The sequence below is a fragment of the Eubalaena glacialis genome, chromosome 2, assembly GCF_028564815.1.
Source record: "Eubalaena glacialis isolate mEubGla1 chromosome 2, mEubGla1.1.hap2.+ XY, whole genome shotgun sequence".
NCBI classification, from domain to species: Eukaryota; Metazoa; Chordata; class Mammalia; order Artiodactyla; family Balaenidae; genus Eubalaena; species Eubalaena glacialis.
The window spans coordinates 54,795,381-54,817,704 of NC_083717.1; the positions used below are offsets into that span (position 1 = coordinate 54,795,381).

A 22,324-nucleotide genomic window follows, 5' to 3' on the forward strand; every position below is an offset into this window, starting at 1 on the left:
GGATATACTCATACTGCTAATCAAGAAAGAACATTTTCGGTATCACTCTTGGCAGGGCAAATGGGAACAAGGGAGATACCAGGATGAGTTCTCTCTAGACTGTTCAACACTGTCTAGCAAAATGCATTGCAGCTTCCCTTCTGTGTGGAAGTGATTTCACAGAGACTTACTTTCATTTCATGGTTCTTCTTAAAATCTACATCTAAAGTGGCTTTTATAATGCCCAAATCTGGAAGATGAAATTCCGCCCCCTCCAAGACCACATTAACATGGAAAGCTGCCACTGTGATGGGGAAGGCTGGGGCTAGGAAGGCCAGGATTCTCCACTAGCATCATCTTCCTGGCCCAGCCTCCTTTTGCAAACTCACAAATGTTCAACAAACCCAAGCCTAATACAAAAGGGATCTTTGACAACTGTTCATGGCAGGAAACCAGCTCTGAGCAAATATGAAAGGACCCTGCTGAATCCAAGGGGCAAGACACCTGGGTGTAGCAGCCAACCATGGTCAGAGGAGTGAGAAATCGCCTCCCAGACATGCAGACAATTCCTCAGCTCAGTCCCCTTCCCTCCCCCTACCACATCCATCATTCATGAAATCCTGTTGGTCCAGCTTCAAACTGTGTCCAGATGCTACCACCTCTGTCCACTTTCCCCTGTCCCTGCCTCTGCATCGCCCCCTGGGACTGCACTGATGATCCACCATGTCTCCCTAAAGGAGGTATGTCAGAACCAGACCCTACTCTTCTCAAAGGCCTCCAGTGGCTTCTGTTCTCCACCAAAACCACAGTCTTTTTAGGGCCCAGAAGGTCCAACATGATCTGTTCCTCCTCCATCCCTCCCTCACCTTCTTGGCCACTTGCTCTGTCCTCCCCAGGACAAACAATGGGCCATGCGCCTGCATGAGGGGCTGCTCCTCCTGCTTGGACACCAGGGCCCAGATGTGCACTTGGTTGATGTCCTCTGTGCTCCAGGAGGCCTCCCTGGACTCTGTGTAACACTCATCTCTCATCCCCCCCACCCAGTGCAGAGCACCCCTCTTCCCTACCCTACCCTACCCTACCTTGACTTTTTCTCCCAGAGTGACCATTACATTCTGGTAAACTCTACTATTTACTTTTATAAAGATGCTCACTTGTTCCATCTCTATTTCTACTACACTGTAAGTGCCGCAAAGTTGAGGATCTTTGTTCTGTTCACTTCGTGTGGGGTTAGAACTGGGCGTTAAGCTTTCGATTGTCAAGACATTCCCTTTGAAGACACCCATCTTGAAGCAACAGATTGCCCACTGTAAGGCACAGCTACTAGCAAAACAACAGATGAGGAGCTGGGCACCCCCACACCTGAAGACCCCTCTTTCATGAAGCCCTGGGTGACCTAGATAACTGACCGCTTGAGGGACCCCCTTCTCCTTTCCTGCACCATAATTCCTGCTCTATGCTTTGAATTAGCCTATGAAGGCTCTAGACACGCCACCCTTGGGCCCTACTAAAGGCAGAAGCCCACGTCCATGCTCCCTCCCTCCCTCTCCACAGAGACCTCTCTGTGTGGCCCTCCGTGTGCCCATCTGTATGTCCTGTACCCTCTAGGAAAGGCGGCAAGTGACTAATCTTTTTCCTCAAAGTTCCCTGATGGTTTTGCTGAAGCACATCCTGCAGGACCATCATAATAAGAACTACAAGGTCCAGTGCCTCCCCAACATAGGCCCCAGTGGGGGAAGTGTCTGTGGTGCTCCCTCTGGGTCACATGGGCCCAGGAGAGTGCCTCAGGCATCTGGCTGTGAGCATCACGACCCATGGGCTGGGACTGACACAGTGCTCTAACACCCCAGTGCCTCGGGCAGTGCCTGGCTCACAGGGCCCTCAAGAGTTATTTGTGGAACGAGTGAGGAAATGAATGAACAGATGGATCACAGACTGGCAAGATGGATGACTCAGACTCTGCTCCAAGCTGTTTCACCTTGGTTAACTACCAAACAGCAGACACACCACATAAAGGACATCTTGTGGTCAGGGTAAGGCCTTGAGCATGCACATTCCCTCCTTCCCACAGGAGAGCCACCACTGACCAGTCAGAGGAAGTCCTGCTAGGCCAGCCCTCAGGGTCCACTGTTGTCCCTGAAGGGGTTCCCACCTCCATAGCCAGCTCTCCTGTGTCCCCCTCATGCCGTGGCTGGGCCCACCTGTGTAAGCAGCTTTTGGCAACAAAGAGCTCTCAGCAGGAAACCCCTGGACCTTGTCACTTTAGCAAAGCTATATTGTAACTAACCTTAAACCAGTCACCCCCATGCTCTACTCATCTTGAGCCCAAGCACACCTATCAGATCTTTTTTTTTTTTTTTAACATCTTTATTGGAGTACCATTGCTTTACAATGGTGTGCTAGTTTCTGCTTTATAACAAAGTGAATTAGCTATACATATACATATATCCCCATATCTCTTCCCTCTTGTGTCTCCCTCCCTCCCACACTCCCTATCCCAGCCCTCTAGGTGGTCACAAAGCACCGAGCTGATCTCCCTGTCCTATGCAGCTGCTTCCCACTAGCTATCTGTTTTACATTTGGTAGTGTATATATGTCCATGCCACTCTCTCACTTTGGCCCAGCTTACCCTTCCCCCTCCCTGTGTCCTCAAGTCCATTCTCTAGTAGGTCTGCGTCTTTATTCCCGTCCTGCCCCTAGGTTCTTCATGACCTTTTTTTTTTTTTTTAGATTCCATATATATGTGTTAGCATATGGTATTTGTTTTTCTCTTTCTGACTTACTTCACTCTGTATGACAATCTCTAGGTCCATCCACCTCACTACAAATAACTCAATTTCATTTCTTTTTATGGCTGAGTAATATTCCATTGTATATATGTGCCACATCTTCTTTATCCATTCATCTGTCAATGGACACTTCAGTTGCTTCCATGTCCTGGCTATTATAATAGAGCTGCAATGAACACTGTGGTACATGACTCTTTTTGAATTATGGATTTCTCAGGGTACATGTCCAGTAGTGGGATTGCTGGGTCATATGGTAGTTCTCTTTTTAGTTTTTTAAGGAACCTGCATACTGTTCTCCACAGTGGCTGTATCAATTTACATTCCCACCAACAGTGCAAGAGGGTTCCCTTTTCTCCACAACCTCTCTGGCATTTATTGTTTGTAGATTTTTTGATGGTGGCCATTCTGACTGGTGTTAGCTGATACCTAATTGTAGTTTTGATTTGCATTTCTCTAATGATTAATGATGTTGAGCATCCTTTCATGTGTTTGTTGGCAATCTGTATATCTTCTTTGGAGAAATGTCTATTTAGGTCTTCTACCCATTTTTGGATTGGGTTGTTTGTTTTTTTGATATTGAGTTGCATGAGCTGCTTGTAAATTTTAGAGATTAATCCTTTGTCAGTTGCATCATTTGCAAATATATTCTCCCATTCTAAGGGTTGTCTTTTCATCTTGTTTATGGTTTCCTTTGCTGTGCAAAAGCTTTTGAGTTTTATTAGGTCCCATTTGTTCATTTTTGTTTTTATTTCCATTTCTCTAGGAGGTGGGTCAAAAAGGATCTTGCTGTGATTTATGTCATAGAGTGTTCTGCCTACGTTTTCCTCTAAGAGTTTTATAATGTCTGGCCTTACATTTAGGTCTTTAATCCATTTTGAGTTTGTTTTTGTGTATGGTGTTAAAGAGTGTTCTAATTTCATTCTTTTACATGTAGCTGTCCACTTTTCCCTGCACCACTTATTGAAGAGGCTGTCTTTTCTCCATTGTATATTCTTGCCTCCTTTATCAAAGATAAGGTGACCATACATGTGTGGGTTTATCTCTGGGCTTTCTATCCTGTTCCATTGATCTATATTTCTGTTTTTGTGCCAGTACCATATTGTCTTGATTACTGTAGCTTTGTAGTATAGTCTGAAGTCAGGGAGCCTGATTTCTCCAGCTCCGTTTTTCTTTCTCAAGATTGCTTTGGCCATTAGGGGTCTTCTGTGTTCCCATACACATTGTGAAATTTTTTATTCTAGTCCTGTGAAAAATGCCAGTGTTAGTTTGATGGGATTGCATTGAATCTGTAGATTGCTTTGGGTAGTATAGTCATTTTCACAATGTTGATTCTTCCAATCCAGAACATGGTATATCTCTCCATCTGTTTGTATCATTTTTAATTTCTTTCATCAGTGTCTTATAGTTTTCTGCATACAGGTCTTTTGTCTCCTTAGGTAGGTTTATTCCTAGGTATTTTGTTCTTTTTGTTGCAATGGCAAATGAGAGTGTTTCCTTAATTTCTCTTTCAGATTTTTCATCATCAGTGTATAGGAATGCAAGAGATTTCTGTGCATTAATTTTGTATCCTGCTACTTTACCAAATTCATTGATTAGCTCTAGTAGTTTTCTGGTAGCATCTTTAGGATTCTCTATGTATTATATCATGTCATCTGCAAACAGTGACAGTTTTACTTCTTCTTTTCTGATTTGTATTCCTTTTATTTCTTTTTCTTCTCTGATTGCTGTGGCTAAAACTTCAAAACTATGTTGAATAATAGTGGTGAGAGTGGGCAACCTAGTCTTCTTCCTGATCTTAGTGGAAATGATTTCAGTTTTTCACCATTGAGGATGATGTTGGCTGTGGGTTCGTCATATATGGCCTTTATTATGTTGAGGTAAGTTCTCTCTATGCCCACTTTCTGGACAGTTTTTATCATAAATGAGTGTTGAATTTTGTCAAAAACTTTTTCTGTATCTATTGAGATGATCTTATGGTTTTTATTCTTCAATTTGTTAATATGGTGTATCACATTGATTGATTTGCATATATTGAAGAATCCTTGCATTCCTGAAATAAACTCCATTTGATCATGGTGTATGATCCTTTTAATGTGCTGTTGGATTCTGTTTGCTAGTATTTTGTTGAGAAGATAAACAAAATTGATAAACCATTAGCCAGACTCATCAAGAAAAAAAGGGAGAAGACTCAAATCAATAGAATTAGAAATGAAAAAGGAGAAGTAACAACTGACACTGCAGAACTACAAAGGATCATGAGAGATTACTACAAGCAACTATATACCAATAAAATGGACAACCTGGAAGAAATGGACAAATTCTTAGAAAAGCACAACCTTCTGAGACTGAACCAGGAAGAAATAGAAAATATAAACAGACCAATCAGAAACACTGAAATTGAGACTGTGTTTAAAAATCTTCCAACAAACAAAAGCCCAGGACCAGGTGGCTTCAGAAGTGAATTATATCAAACATTTAGAGGAGAGCTTACACCTACCCTTCTCAAACTCTTCCAAAATATAGCAGAGGGAGGAACACTCCCAAACTCATTCTACGAGGCCACCATCACCCTGATACCAAAACCAGACAAAGATGTCACAATGAAAGAAAACTACAGGCCAATATCACTGATAAACATAGATGCAAAAATCCTTTCAGATCTTTTGATCACACAATACCTTGCCTAACTTGTTGGTTCTTTCTGTAGATCAAAGGAGTAGAAATGAAGATTAAGTAATTACGGATGATCAGATCTCTTCCCTAACTTCAGTAATCTCACAAACAAGATAGCATCTAAAGAAAGATGACAAGAAGTTGACAAGCCTGCATACAAGCCTGCACACAATGGGAGGTGGCAACGACTGACCCCCATCTCCATGATTAACTGAGATTACTTCCTTTTTCCCTTTAAAAGATTTCATGGCCAAGCAGAATCTTGGGATATGGTTTTTGGGGGGCACTGAGTCCGCCATCTCCCCAGATTGCCAGCATTCTGATTAAAACAACTTTCCTTTCTACCAACATTTGTCCCCTCTTGAGTATTGATGTTCTGAGCGATGAGCAGCTGGACCTGAGTTTGGTAGCATCCACACCTGTGCTAAGTGATGGAAGGTTCCTGGAAGACTCTCATAGAATGTGGGGCCTGAGATCCATCCAAAGTCAACTCAAGTTCAAAGCCTTCTGGGGAGCCAGGAATCCTTTGTCAAGAGAATAATTAAGATCCTAATTTACCCATTTCACAAACCTCAGTTTTTTTATTCAATAGTTGCTCAAAATGAGCTTCTAGTTACTCTCACTTTGGGTCAGTGTTCACTTCCAGCCCTTGAACCTGACTTGTTGTAGCTGGAGATGCTGAAGGAAAGTGAGATCCCAGGGAGGCAAACAGAAGCTCCTCTGGAGAAGAGCAGAATAGCTCAGAGCGGAGAGTCCTGGCAGGGTTGTGGGGAGAAGGCCCTGGTGGGCAGGACAGTGGGCAGTGCTTGGCTCCAGACCTGGGGGGAGCCTCTCAGGAGGCCTGGAGCCAGGAGACCAGCCCTCAGGGTCCACTGTTGCCACTGAAGGGGTTCCCACTTCCACAGCGAGTTCTGTGTCCCCCTCCTGCTGTGGCTGGGCCACACCTCCACACCTGTGCTAAGTGATAGAAGGATCCTGGAAGACCTGCAGAGAGTGTGGGGCCTGGGATCCATCCAAGGTCAGATCAAGTTCAAAGGTGCAGAGGGACATCATCCCTGGCACCTAGGCTGCCCCCGACCCCCCACTTCTGTACCTTGTGTAGTGTTACTCTAAAACACTAGGGGACAAATAGCGTGGTTTCTGCACCTTATCCAAAGTCAATGTGTTAGTGAACATATTCAATAAAGCTGAAAAGAGGAAAAAATAGAAAGACCCACGACACGGCTCCTTATTATGTTGGGGATGCCCATCCCATCCCCAAGTTTCCTATCACCCTTAGGCCTGCTCCTCGGCCGATGGTGCCTCCGGTGTCAGGCAGGGTCATAGTGGATGGGATGCGCCCCTGCCCCAGGGCTGCCTCTAGAACTGTTATTGGCAGCTTTGCGGGCACAAGTTGCATCTCTGTCAAGGCACAAACAGTGGGAGGGCCGCATTGTGCTGAGTCGAAGCAGTGCAGTGAGTGCATTTACTCTGCTCCAGGGCCCGTGGTGTACTAGCTTTTGCAGAAAAGTGCGTCCTCCACCGGGATAGCCCAGCCCCTGCCAGGGGACACCCAGGCACAGCCAGTCACCCAGCATCAAGCTGGTGCGGTGGTCACTGCAGTCCTGGATTTACTGGGATGGGCAATGTTGGGAGTCTGCAGTGAAGACAGAGGAGGCAGGTTTGAGGATGCATGGAGCCTCAGGACCCAGTGAGGCTGTAGGGGGGAGGCAGCATCTCCTCAAAAGGTATTACATTGGCTTTTAGGGCAGATCACATCAAAATGTCTTGCACTCAAGGGAAGTGAGACATTCTTCCCAGCGACCGTCACCACCTGGGCACCGGGAGGTCTCCAGTGCACAGAAGGGTGTCCATGCTTGGGGCTTGTCAGATGCAGGCTTTGGGAGGTGAGAGGCAATGGGCATGGGTCACGGGAGGCTGTGAAGCATGAATTATGAACAGGATCCTGTGCTCTAAGCCCTGTGAACAGAGACTGTGGCCGCCACTGGAGTTCCACAAGGATTAAGTTGCAACCCACGGCAGTCAGCCACAAACAGCGCGCCCTGAGGGGAATTCAGGATGGGAAAAATAGTATGAAGTAGCCTGTGCTTTGGATACACAGGCCCCTAGGTAGTTAAGATGCATATTTAAGGAAGAAATTCAGTGACACCCAGAATCTCGCATCTTCCCATACACAGAAAAGCACTGAAATCATTAGCTTGAGATGTCTGTTCTTCTGATTAGCAGTCATCATTTTCCACTTGACTACAGGTATTTCCCAGCCAAAAAAAATTCATGTATATATCCCAGCTCCTCCCTTACTTCTTCAGAGCAGTCCCGTGGAGCAGTGTGAGGCTGTCTCAGAGGCCACAGTCCTAAGTAAGGTCTCCAAGAAAAACTGAAACTCACTGCTCTCATGCTAGGCATTTTGCTTTTTCCCCCCAGCTGACAGCTCAGATAAAATGCATGTTTCTGTTTGAAATACACATGATCATGCTGAGTTGGGGTTTTGTCTGAAGATGACAGTTAATTTATTTAAAATAACTGCCACTCAGTAGGTGTTTCCTAGATGACAGTTATTATTAGAACTGCTCTCAGGACCCAAATAAGAGAAAATGGCTAAATTTGATTGGCAAATAACTTAATACTCAACTTGATTGAGTATTAAGAGTCTTTGAGATACCACCTCAAATTCATTAGGATGGCTACTACCAAAAACACAAACAAAACCCAGAAAATAGTAAGTGTTAGATGTGGAGAAATTGGGACCCTGTGCACTCTTGGTGGGAATGTAAATTGGTGCAGCCAATGTGAACAACAGTATGGAGGTTTCTCAGAAAATTAAACATAGAACTACCATGCTATCCAGCAATTCCACTTCTGGGTATATAACCCAAAGAATTAAAAGCACAGACTCAAACAGGTATTTGTACACCCATGTTACAGCAGCATTATTCACAATAATTAAAAGGTGGAAGCCACCCAAGGTCCATCAATGAACAGACATACAGAATGTGGCTTATACATACAATGTACATGATAGTTAGTTTCATGTGTCAACTTGACTGGGCAACAGAATGCCAGGATAGTTGATAAAACATTATTTCCAGGTGTGTCTGTGAGGATGTTTCTGGAAGAGATTGGCATTTGAATCGGCAGACTGAGCAAAAAGATCCACCCTCACCAATGCTGGTGAGATCATCCAGTCCACTGAGGGACTGAATAGAACAAAAAGTCAGAGAAAGGGTGAATTCACTCTCTCTGCTTGAGCAGGGACATCCATCTTCTCCCGCCCTCGGACATCAGAGCTCCTGATTCTCAGGTCTTGGGGCTCTGGAACTTACACCAGCCACCCCAAATTCTCAGGCCTTGGAACTCGCACAGAATGACACCACCAGCTTTCCTTTTCCGTCAGCAGACTGTGAGACTCCTCAGCCTCCACAACCCCTCGGAGCCAATTCCTGTCATAAATCTCCTCTTAAGTATATGTATCCCATTTCTTCTGTTTCTCTAGAGAACCCTAATACAATGGAATATTTTTCAAACTTGAAACTGAAGGAAATTTTGACACGTGCTACAACATGGATGAACCTTGAAGACACTAAGCTGAGTGAAATTAGCCAGTCACAGAAGGACAAGTATATGATTCCACGTATGTGAGGTCCCTAGAAGAGTCAAGTTCATAGAGACAGAAAGTAGAATGGTGGTGCCAGGGGCTGGGGGAGGAGGGATGGGGAGTTAGTGTTTAATGGGGACAGAGTTTCTGTTCTGAGATGATGAAAAAGTTCTGAAGATGGATGGTAGTGATGGTTGCACAGCAAAGTGAATGTGCTTAATGCCACTGAATTGCACAGTTAAAAATGGATAAAATGGTAAATTTTATGTTATGTATATTTTACCATAATAAAAAATATACCAAAGAGAATCAGATGTGTGAGTCATCAGAGTGATTATAAATCTTGAGGAGCTACCTAGGGGGCTTGCTGAACATTTTTCCTGAAACCTTCACAGAGGGAAGAGCTGTCTGACTGACTGCCCCATGTCCCCCACTCCTGAGGTAAATCAATTTTTGAGGGGCTTCCCTGGTGGCGTGGTGGTTAAGAACTAAGCCCGTGCGCCACAACTACTGAGCCCACGCTCTAGAGCCCCTGAGCCACAACTACTGAAGCCAGCGTGCCTAGAGACCGTTCTCCGCAACAAGAGAAGCCACCGCAATGAGAAGCCCGCGCACCACAATGAAGAGTAGCCCCCGCTTGCCACAACTAGAGAAAGCCCGCACACAGCAACGAAGACCCAACACAGCCAAAAATAAATAAATAAATAAATAAATAAATAAATAAATAAATAATCTATTTTTTTAAAAATCAATTTTTGAGTCTACCCAAGGACATCTGTTCATGGATTAATAAGCCAGAGTACTCAAAGCAGGAGATTTTTAAAAATTTTTTTTATTTTATTAAAGTATAGTTGATTTACAGTATTGTGTTAATTTCTGCTGTACAGCAAAATGATTCAGTTATACATATATATATATACATTCTTTTTCATATTCTTTTCCATTATGGTTTATCAGAGGATATTTAATATAGTTCCCTGTGCTATACAGTAGGATCTTGTTATTTATCCATTCTATATATGATAGTTTGTATATACTAATCCCGAAATCTCAATCCTTCCCCCCCACCCCCTCCCCACCTTGGCAACCACAAGTCTGTTAATTATGTCTGTGAGTCTGTTTCTGTTTTGTAGATAAGTTCATTTGTGTCATAGTTTAGATTCCACATATAAGTGATATCATATGGTATTTGTCTTTCTCTGTCTGACTTACTTCACTTAGTATGATAATCTCTAGGTCCATCCATGTTGCTGCAAATGGCATGATTTCATTCTTTTTTATGGCTGGGTAATATTCCATTTTATATATGTACCACATCTTCTTTATTTATTCATCTCTCAATGCACATTTAGGTTGTTTCTGTGTCTTGTCTATTGTGAATAGTGCTTAAAAGCAGGAGGTTTTAAGAAGGCCTCCCTGCTTACCTGAGCCTGGACTCTTTGAAGGTAACCACTTTCAACACTGTTTCTTCCAAACTTCAAATAAAAATGCTTATACTGTTTTCTATTGACTTATTCCTCTAAGCATTATCCATCAGTTTCCTGACAGGAAGTGTGAACTTAGCATCTACAGCACTCCTGCCCCCATTCTTCCAATCTGCTGCCATTTCTGTTCAATCCCATTTCATTGTTTATGTTCTGTTGTCTACACTGAGCCCAATGTACCCCCGGGGAATCACATTTACCCTCATATAACTTTTAAAAAACATTTTCTTGGAATTAATAATTGCTTATTTTTCACTTGACCTCACTGTCTGTAGCTCTATCCTGAATTCATTCTGTCCTATCTGACAGGACAGTCTAATGCCCCTCCATGCTATTTTCCACGCAATCACAAATTGGTGATTTATCAGTTCAGCAGTATGCTGGTACCAGCTCCTACCAGCTGGGAAAGCTAATGGTTAAATATTCAGGAATTTGGGGAGTTTTGTAAGCCAAGGTGTTGGGAGCTTGACATCAGCATAATGGGAAATTTTACATTATAGAAATCTGCAAATGCCACGAGCCAGGGCTTGTTTGTTTGTTTTGTTTTTTCCAGAGAGCCTGTTTCCCATCACACTGCTCTGTCAGGGCTGTTCTCTTCCCTGGAGGCATCCCTTCCAGCCCCTCTTGGGTCGGCACAGCTGCCCTCCTGGCCTTCCCTCACCACCCCCAGGAATCCCCTCCATTTCTGCCCACATCCTCCTCCACTTCCTGGGTCAGATGTCTCTTTCTTTTTCATTTACTCCCTTTTTGGCTGGAATCCTCTCAGTAGCATCCCTTGCAAGGGTGTATGGGTGGTAAATTGTTTGATCCTTCTTCTGCTCTTATTCTCACTCATAATTGATTAATGGTTTGACTGGACATGAAATTCAAGGTTGAAAATAATTTTCCCTTGGAATTTGGAAAGCACAGTCCCATTGCTTTCCAACTTTCCATGTTGCTATTTAGAAGTTTGAGACCATCCTTGTTCCCAGTCTTTTGCACTGACCCCTTTTTTTCTCTCTGGAGATGCTTACATTCTTCCTTTTATAGTTAGGGTGGTAAAGTTTCATCCTGATGTGCCTCGTGTTGGTAATTTTTCTGTACTTCTCTAAGAAACATAATGAACAGTTTCAATCTGAAAACTCATGTCGCTTCCTTTTTTAAATTAATTAATTAATTTTAACAAAAATTTAGATTAAAAATATTTTTTAATTGAAGTATGGTTGATTTACAATATTGTGTTAGTTTCAGATGTATAGCACAATGATTCAGTTATATATATATATACATATATATATATACATATATATGTATACATATACATATATTTCTCTGGATATATGCCCAAGAGTGCGATTGCTGGATCATATGATAGCTCTATTTTTAGTTTTTTTAAGAAATCTCCATACTGTCCTCCAGAGTAACTGCACTAATTTACAGTCCCACCAACAGTGTATGAGGGTTCTCATGTCCCTTCCTTTTGGCAAACTTTCTTATCTTATTCTATTGATACTGAAGTTTCTTTCCACCATCTTCTCAGTTCCTTCTTTATGAAACACCTATTGGTCAGGTGTTTTACCTCTGGCATTTATACCCTAGTTTTCTTCTCTTTTCTCTCCTACTTTCATCTTTATCTTTTTAAACCTATAAATACTTTCTAGGATATTTCATTAACTTTACCTACTTATTGGACATTTTAATTTGTTATCACACTCCATTTCTAAATCCACTCTCTTGTTCTTGATTCTTACTTTTAATGATAGCTTGTTATTTTTCATAGATGGACAACCTTTCGGGGGATAGTATGCCTTTCTCTCCTTATTTTGAGCTCTAGCTTTAATGTTAGAGACTTTCTCAAATGTTTGCGATTTTTTTTGGTACATATTTAAAAGTACAGACAGACCTCGGAGATATCGTGGGTTTGCTTCAAGACCACTGCAGTAAAGTAAATATCATAATAAAGCAAGTCACATGAATTTTCTGGTTTCCCAGTGCATATAACAGTTATGTTTACACTATACTGTAGTCTATTAAGTGTGCAATTAGCATTATGTCTTAAAAAATGTACATACCTTAATTTAAAAATACTTTATTGCCAATAGTGTTAACCATCATCTGAGCCTTCAGAGAGTCATAATCTTTTTGCTGGTGGATGGTCTTGCCTTAATGTTGATGGCTGCTGACTGATCAGGGTGGTGGTGATTGCTGAAGGTTGGGTGGCTGTGGCAATTTCTTAAAATAAGACAACACTGGAGTTTGCTGCATAGATTGACTCTTCCTTTCATGAACAATTTCTCTGTAGCTTGCAATGCTGTTTGATAGCATTTTACCCACAGTACAACTTCCTTCAAAATTGGAGTCAATCTTCTCAAACTCTCTCTCTGCTTTATCAACTAGGTTTACTTAATATTCTCAATCCTTTGTTGTCATTTCAATCATTTCACAGCATCTTCAACCAGAAGTAGATTCTATCTCAAGAAACCACTTTCTTTCCTCCTCCATGAAAAGCAACTCCTCATCAATTAAAGTTTCATCATGAGGCTGCAGCAATTCAGTCACATCTTCAGCCTCCACTTCTAATTCTATTTCTCTTGCTATTTCCACCACATCTGCAGTTACTTCCTCCACTGAAGGCTTGAACCCCTCAAAGTCATCCATGAGATTTGGAATCAACTTCCTCCAAACTTCTGTTAATGTTGATATTTTGACCTCTTTCCAAGAATCAAGCATATTCTTTCTTAATGGCATCGAGAATGATGAATACTTGCTAGAAGGTTTCCAATCTATTTTGCCCAGATTCACTGAGGAATCACTATCTATGGCAGCTATAGCCTTAGGAAATGTATTTCTTAAATAATAAGACTTGAAAGTTGAAATTACTTTTTGATCCATGAGCTGCAGAATGGATGTTGTGTTAGCAGGCATGAAAACAACATTCATCTCATTGTACATCTCTGCCAGAGCTCTTGGGTGACCAGGTGTATTGTCAATGAGCTGAACTATATTTAAAAGAATTATTTTTTTTTTCTGAGTAGTAGGTCTCAACAGTGAGCTTAAAATATTCAGTAAACCATGTTGTAAACAGACGTGCTGTCATCCAGGCTTTGTTGTTCCATTTAGAGAGCACAGGAAGAACAGCTTTACCATAATTCTTAAGGATCCTAGGATTTCTGGAATGGTAAATGAACATTGGCTTCAACTTAATGTCACCAGCTGTGTTAGCCCCTAACAAGGGTCAGCCTGTCCTTTGAAGCTTGGAAGCTAGGCATTGACTTCTCCTCTCTAGCTATGAAAGTCCTAGATGGCATCTTCTTCCAATAGAAGGCTGTTTCATCTACACTGAAAATCTGTTATTTAGTGTAACCACCTTCATGAATTATCTTAGCATCCTCACCTCTCTCAGCCTTCATAGAATTAGGGTCTTGCTCTGGACTAGGCTTTGACTTAAGGGAATGCAGTGGCTGGTTTGTTCTTCTATCCAGACCACTAATACTTTCTCCATATAAGTGATAAGGCTGTTTGGCTTTCTTATCATTAGTGTGTTCACTAGAACAGCACTATTAATTTCTCTCAAGAAGTTTTCCTTTTCATTCACAACTTGGTTAACAGTTTGGCACAAGAGGCCTAGCTTTCAACATGCTTTCCTCACTAAGCTTAAGCATTTCTAGTTTTTGATTTAAAGTGAGAGATATGCAACTCTTCCTTTCATTTGAACACTTATAGGTCACTCTAGGGTATTAATTGGCCTAATTTCAATATTGTTGTATTGCAGGGAATAGGGAGGCCTGAGGAGAAGGAGAGAGACAAGGAAACAGCTGGTCAGTGAAGCAGTCAGAACACACACAACATTTATCAATTAAATTCGCTGTCTTATATGGGTGCAATATGAGGTCCCCCAAAACAATTACAATAGTAACATCGAAGATCACTGATCACAGATCACCATAAAAAATATAATTATTAAAAAAAGTTTGAAATACTGCAAGAATTACCAAAAGTGACAGAGATAAGTAGTGAGCAAATGCTGTTGGAAAAAATGACTTGCTTGATGCAGGGTTGCCACAAACCTTCAATTTGTAAAAAATGCACTATCTGTGAAACACAAAGAGCAAAGTGCAATAAAACGAGACCTGCCTATAAAGAGCTGAAAACCTAGTTGGAGGTAACAAGGTTCTCCTTCGGCTTCTTGAGCTGAGACCTGATTGTTTCAGAGGGGCCTCCAACTCAGAGACACTGTAGGTCTTCACACCAGGGCTGTTTCATTTCCACAGAAAAGAAGCTTCTAGTCTGTGGTCTGAGGGGAGTCTGTCTGGGTAACTCCTTTTCCTGGGCTCCTGCTCCATTCTCTCTCTGGTTCCTCCATGTTTTCTCTTTTTTATGTTCAATCTCTCTCTTTGTTGACTCCTCTTCCTCCTGTAAAAGTGGTCACCGCTTTGCTCCCCTAAAGCTTTTCCTTTTTCTCTTCATTACATTACATTTTTAAAATTTTCCTTTGAGACAGACACTAAGTTTGCAAAGGTGATACAACACAATCCCTGTTCACAGCCCAGCGCAGAAGCCAGAGCCAGGCAATGATTCCAGATGGGGTGGAAACACCCGGTACGGATGGTCAACACAGGCCTCCCGAAGCAAGACTAGCTGAGGGAAAAAGGTAGAGGCAGCCTGGAGAGGAGGACATCGAGGAAAACTTTAGAGAGAGATGCTCTGTGAGTTGATTTGGGAGATTAAGGAAGTAGGGAATTTCTGAGGAGTGAGAAGAGTGTGTACAAAGTCCTTTGAAGAAAAATCTCAGCCTTTGGCCATGTCTGCCCCCATCTCCGCACTGAAATTGCTCTTGCAAATATACCAATAACTTCTAATTGTCCAAATGGATGTCTTTTTTATTCTTCGAGCCCATATCTCCTGTCTCCCCAGAAGTTGGAGGGTTTTCTGAGCCCCACTTCTAAGAGTCCTTGTCCCCCTCAGCATCCTGGAGCGTCCTGCCCCTGCCTTCCCTCCGGGTCACCCCTCTCTTTGCCAGCTTGCTTCTGAGCCTTCCCAAACTCTGTACCCTCCTCCTAGGGCTCCCATCCATGGCCAGCACTTCAGCACTCACACAAGATAATTCTACCGATGGCTTGATACCTCACCTGTCAGGAGGGGCATGACGTTGTGCAGGCCCCTGGGTGCCCCAACCTCTCTCCTCCTGTGAAACTCTGCTCCACTGCTGGCCTCAGTCATGCAATCAGTCACCTTGACTCCCAACCTAGAAAGTTCCACACTTTCCTGGAGGCCTCTCTCTCTCTCAACTCATGGAGCAAGTCTTTCACCAAATTCCATTCATTTTACCTCAGGAATGTCTCTTGAATCATCGTCACTTCTCCACTTGGCACCACGGTTGATGTGGTAAATTCCTCCCTGTCTGCTGTCACCAGGACCTTCTCCACACCACCAGCAGAATTATCTTTCTGAAACACAAAATGCCGGTGTCTCTTCCCTGCCTAAAAGGGGCATGCCATAGCTCAGAGTCCAAACATTTTATTGTAACCGACCAGCCCTTCCCTATCCCCGTGACATCAGACACATGTGAAGGGTCGGGTAATCTCAGGGTTCCTCCTCCTGGGCATGTGGTGGGACTGCACAACCCACTCCCTGGGAGTCAGGTGTGACTGATCCTGTGACTGTTTTGGGTGATGGAATGTGAGGGAAAGTGGCAGTGTCAGCTCAGCAAAGCAGCCCTCAAGGGCAGCATGCAATGCATGCATCCTTCTCATGTGGTGACCACAGTGCTGTAGATGGAGGCTCTGTTAGCCTGGGAGAGACACTGAGCAGCAGAGCCCACTCCAATGAGATGGATGTTAGCACAAGTGATATACAAATCTCACTATTTTAAGCCCCTGCAATCTTTGGGTTGTTGTTACTCAGTGTAGCCCAGCCTGTCCCAACAGACATGTCAAAGAAAAACCAGAGCTGGATAGTAGTTAAAGTGGTAAAATCCGATTTTACTCAAGAACTATTGCAAGAGGGGAAAGGAGACATCAGTACAGAACCAGGGATAATTCTGAATACAGCACAGACAGGTGGGAATTCACAGCCAAGAGCCTGCTGGGGTCAGAGGATGGAGTTACTAAGAGGAAACAGCAGGGTGGTGGGAGATGCTGGTTAAACGGACCTCACAGGATCCTTGCTGAAGGCAGGCCAGATGGAGCAGACATCCCCTGGGGAAGGAGTGAGGAATCTTGTCAGATATCGAGGATGACAAGGTGTCGAGGGTGGGAGATGCTGGCTAAACTGTCCGAGCAGGAATCTTACTAAAATCAGGCTCTTAGGGTCCCCTGCTCAGGGGAGGGCCTAGTTGAAGAAGAGCTCAGAGTTGCCAACTAGAGTTTGGTCAAGAGAGGCTCTCTGTCAATAAGCCTTGTTCCCTGCCAGGAACGCTTGTCAGCCTTGCCCTCTTCACCTCCAGCAAAGTCCTCACTCTGAGTGTCTCATCTCCCCTTGAAGTTCCGTTGACAGCCAGGCCTCCTCATGCTCCCATGGCCCCTTGTGCACACCTCACAGGGCACTTTTCATTCTGAATTGCAATGAGCTGCTTTCTGACTGTGTTCTCTTATCAGGAGTAACCCACACAAGAACACTGTTCTTTCACCATCAGCACACGAAGAACTTCCGAGTGCAAGAAGTCTCCCTCATAAACACCATCTTGAAGCCTCTGCTCAAAAGTTTCTGATCCATCCAATTTTTGCTGACCAACTATTGAAGCCTCCCTGAACTAATTCTGGAAATTTGCAGTCGATCTAAAACTTGCTACCAAGTGAATTGTTTCTACTTCTAAACAATTTCAAAATATAAAAAATCTGGGTTTACATAATGGACCTATTGGGAGGAGGAAACATGATGTACATACAATTATTTTCTTCACCAAAAGTTCATTCTGGAAGCTTTCTAGGCTACTGTGACACAGCAGCCTGACAGCTCTGTGAGGGAATGGGATATATTCACTCCTTTATGTTTCCCGGAAGCTAGCACAGTGCCCAAGGTGGAGTAGGTGCTCAGTTGACATTTCTGAACTGAATTTAGTGAGTAAGAAAAAAGTGCCTATGAAAGTAAAAGTCCTGTGGGTCGCTCCTCCAGAGGGTAAGGTTGTGTTGCAGCAGCTGCATGAGGAGCATGGAGTCCTTATAAGAATCCTTGTTTAGAGTGTCCAGCTCGGCTATGACATCATTGAAGGCTTGTTTGGCTAAGAGGAAGGCCTGCTTGGGCACATTCTGGATGGCCTAGTAGAACACGGAGAAGTTGAGGGCCAAGCCCAGCTGGATGGGGTGTGTCGGCTGCATATGCTCTTTGTTGATTTCAAAGGCTTCCTTGCAGGCCACCTCTAAAACTTTGACTACACTATTTTTCTTCTTACTGGAAGCCACCTCTGCCAGGTAGCGCTAGCAGTCACCCTTCATCTTCAGGTAGAAGAAGTTGCTCTTGTACTGGAAATCACTTCAGTTCTTAATGAGGAACTTGTCCAGCAGAGCCAGCATGTCATCGCACACTGCACCAGCTCCTTCTTGATCTTCTTCCAGTTTTGGTTGAAAAGAATGGTGAAGAGAAGCCAGCAAGGCATTTTGAGGACACTCAGTCAAGGGAAAGGAAACCAATAGATATTATATATTGACTTACTACTAAGAAGAATGAAGATTTACTTCCATTAAATTGGACTACTGCCTAGGTGTCAAAATGCAATCTCCCTTTACCATGAACCTGTGTGCCTCCTGTAATCCTGAACATCCTTGAAATGAATGAAAATTGGAAAGCCTCAGCAAAGAAATAGAAACTGTCAACAAAGAAATAGATGATATAAAGAAGAAGTCAATGGAAATTTTAGAGTGGAAAAGTGCAATAACCAAAATAAAAAAACTCAGTGGATGGACTGAAGAGCAGAATGGATGGGACAGAGGAAAGAATCTGTGAACTAGAGGATAAAACAATAGAAATTACCCAACTTGAATAATAGAGAAAAAAATGACTGGAAAAATATATGAACAAAGTCTGCCTTGGGGACCTGTGGGATGATAATAAAAGATCTAACATTCATATCATAAGATTCCCAAAAGAGAGAAAACAAGGAGGCCCTGAAAGAGTACTCAAAGAAATAATGGCTGAAAACTTCCTAAATTTGGCAAGAGACAAAAACCCACAGATTCAAGAAACTGAGTGACAAACAGGATAAATCCAAATAAATCTATGCCAAGACACATCATAATTAAACATCTGAAAATTAAAGACAAAGAAAAAATTGAAAGCAGAGAGAAAAGTGACACCTTACCTAAAAAGGAAAAGCAATTCCAATGACAGTGGATTTCTCATCAGAAATCATGGAGGCCAGAGGAATTGGCAAAATATTTTTCCATTTGTGAAAGGAAATAACTATCAATAAGAATCCTCTACTCAGTGAAAATATTTGTCAGTAGTGAAGGGAAAGACATTCTCAGATGAAAGAAAACTAAGGAATCTGTTATCAGCAGACCTTACCTAAAAGAATGGCTAAAGGAAATTCTTTAAACAGAAATCAATAAAACTGAAAACAGAAAAACAATAGACAAAATCATTGAGACAAAGAGCTGGTCCCTTGAAAAGATCAATAAAATTGACACATCTCTAGGAAGACTGACAAAGAAAAAAATTGAGGACACAAATGACCAACGTCAGGAATGAAACAGTATCAGTATAGAGGGGGAGGAGGAGGGGGAGGAGGGGAGGAAGGAAGGAAGAAAGGAGGGGAGAAGAGGGAAGGAGCGAGGGCCGGAGTGGGGAGGGGCAGAAGATGATGATGACAAATAATCCACAGCAGAAAACTGAGGGAAAATTGTGAAAAAGCACTGCCCAACCCTGATACATCTTTTAGCCCCGACTGCGAGGCCCTCCTTATCTACAGCCCTGCACCGGCCCTGGGAGCCAATGCTCCCACTGTGCAGTGAGGAAGGGAATAGTCAGGGGCAGTGGGGCAGCTTGGTCCAGGGCTTAGGTCCTGAGTGGGAGCCAGGACAGCCTGACCCAGAGCCGACACTCTGTGTGCTCCAATGCTTCCTCTGCTCCCAGAGCTGAGCTGTGATTGCCAGGTTCTGGCTTCTACCTAGGGGTTCCAGTCTGCAGTGGAGAGACCACTGTGAAGTCTCATCATGGTGGAAATTGGTTCACCCACCCAGCTCTGAGGCAGAAGAAAAGGCTGGTGAGGTGGCCCCTTTAAACGTCCATGCCTGTGACCAAACTCCCAAAGCCGGCCTCCTCCAGCTCCAGCTGGTCCTGGGGTGGGTGGTACACCCTGCTCTAAGCCCAGGGTGGCCCAAGGCCTGCAGTGGTCTGTGGGATCAGGGAGGAGCAAGTTGCCACCCCCAACTTTTATTTTTATTGAGGTATACTTTTCATACGGTAAAATGCACAGATTTTATATACCCAGTTCTTTAATTTTTTATAAAGACATAACCACGTAACCACTGTAATCAAGATACAGAACGTATCAGTCAGCCCCGGAGGTCTCCACTTGCCCACCTTTATCAGTGATCTGATTTCTGTCACTATAGATTAGTTTTGTCTGTTCTTGAACTTTGGAATCCCACGGTGCTTACTGTTTGGTGTCTAGCTTCTTCTCAATGCAATATTTTGAGGTTTATCCATGTTGTTAATGTGTATCAGTAATTCTATTCTTGTTGCTGACTTGTGTTCCATCACATGACTCTGTCAACACATGTTTATCAGTTCTCTCACTGGTGAACATTTAGGATTTTTCCAGTTCGGAGCTATGATGGATAACCTCACTAGAAATATTCCTGTGCAACTCTTACTGTGAAAGTGTATTTTTATTTCTCTTGGGTCAATACTAAAAGTGACTCTGCTGAGTGACAGAGTGAGTGTATGTTTAAGGAAGCATCAAACTATTTTCCAAAATGGTTGTACCATTTCACACTCCCACTAGGAGTGTATAAGTTTCCAGGCTGACCCTTGCCAACTTTTGGAGTTATCAGCATTTTTAATTTTAGACATTCTAGTGGATGTGAAGTGGTGTCTTATGGTGGTTTCACTGACATTTTACTGATATGTATGATATAGATCACTTATTTATATCTTCACTGGTCATTCGTTTAGTCTCTTCTGTAAAGTGTTTATTCAAGTCTTTTGGTCAATTTTCAAAAAAGAAATTAAGTTCTTTATCATTGAGTTATAATAGTTCTTTATATATTCTGGATATAAGTTCTTTGTCAAATATGTATTGTAAATATTTTATCTCCATTTGTGTCTTGTCTTTTCATTTTCTCAAAAGTATCATTTGATGAGCACCTTTTTTTTTTAATACCATTAACCCATTTATTTGCACTATTTAATAATAATAGGGGGATTTTTTGATGTTTATTTTTTATTTTTATTTTTTCTTATTAGTCATCCATTTTATACACATCAGTGTATACATGTCAATCCCAATCTCCCAATTCATCATACCACCACCCCCACCCTCTGCCACTTTCCCCCCTTGGTGTCCATACGTTTTTTCTCTACTTTGATTTCTGCTCTGCAAACTGGTTCATCTGTACTATTTTCTAGGTTCCACATATATGCATTAATATATGATATTTGTTTTTCTCTTTCTGACTTACTTCACTCTGTATGACAGTCTCCAGATGCATCCACGTCTACAAATGACCAAATTTCGTTCCTTTTTATGGCTGAGTAATATTCCATTGTATATATGTACCACGACTTCTTTATCCATTCAACTGTCGATGGGCATTTAGGTTGCTTCCATGACCTGGCTATTGTAAATAGTGCTGCAATGAACATTGGGGGTGCATGTGTCTTTTTGAAATATGGTTTTCTCTGGGTATATGCCCAGTAGTGGGATTGCTGGGTCATATGGTAATTCTATTTTTAGTTCTTGAAGGAGCCTCCATACTGTTCTCCATAGTGGCTGTATCAATTTACATTCCCACCAACAGTGCAAGAGGGTTCCCTTTTCTCCACACCCTTTCTAGCATTTGTTGTTCGCAGATTTTCTGATGATACCCATTCTAACTGGTGTGAGGTGATACCTCATTGTAGTTTTGATTTGCATTCATCTAATAATTAGTGATGTTGAGCATCTTTTCATGTGCTTCTTGGCCATCTGTATGTCTTCTTTGGAGAAATGTCTATTTAGGTCTTCTGTCCATTTTTAGATTGGGTTGTTTGTTTTTTTAATATTGAGCTGCATGAGCTGTTTATATATTTTGGAGATTAATCCTTTCTCTGTTGATTCATTTGCAAATATTTTCTCCCATTCTTAGGGTTGTCTTTTCGTCTTGTTTATGGTTTCCTTTGCTGTGCAAAAGCTTTGAAGTTTCATTAGGTCCCATTTGTTTATTTTTGTTTTTATTTCCATTACTCTAGGAGGTGGATCAAAAAAGATCTTGCTGTGATTTATGTCAAAGAGTGCTCTTCCTATGTTTTCCTCTAAGAGTTTTATACTGCCCAGTCTTACATTTAGGTCTCTAATCCATTTTGAGTTTATTTTTGTGTATGGTGTTAGGGAGTGTTCTAATTTCATTCTTTTACATGTAGCTGTCCAGTTTTCCCAGCACCACTTATTGAAGAGACTGTCTTTTCTTCATTGTATATCCTTGCCTCCTTTGTCATAGATTAATTGACCATAGGTGCATGGGTTTATCTCTGGGCTTTCTATCCTGTTTCATTGATCTATGTTTCTGTTTTTGTGCCAGTACCATATTGTCTTGATTACTGTAGCTTTGTAGTATAGTCTGAAGTCAGGGAGTCTGATTCCTCCAGCTCTGTTTTTGTCCCTCAAGAGTGCTTTGGCTATTTGAGGT

General features: G+C 42.4%; 1 pseudogene; it reads right to left on the reverse strand.

The window, feature by feature from the left end:
• Positions 1-17,554: 17,554 nt before the first annotated feature.
• The window catches only part of LOC133084599 (14-3-3 protein eta-like), a 163,409-nt pseudogene continuing 158,639 nt past the window's right edge, over positions 17,555-22,324 (reverse strand).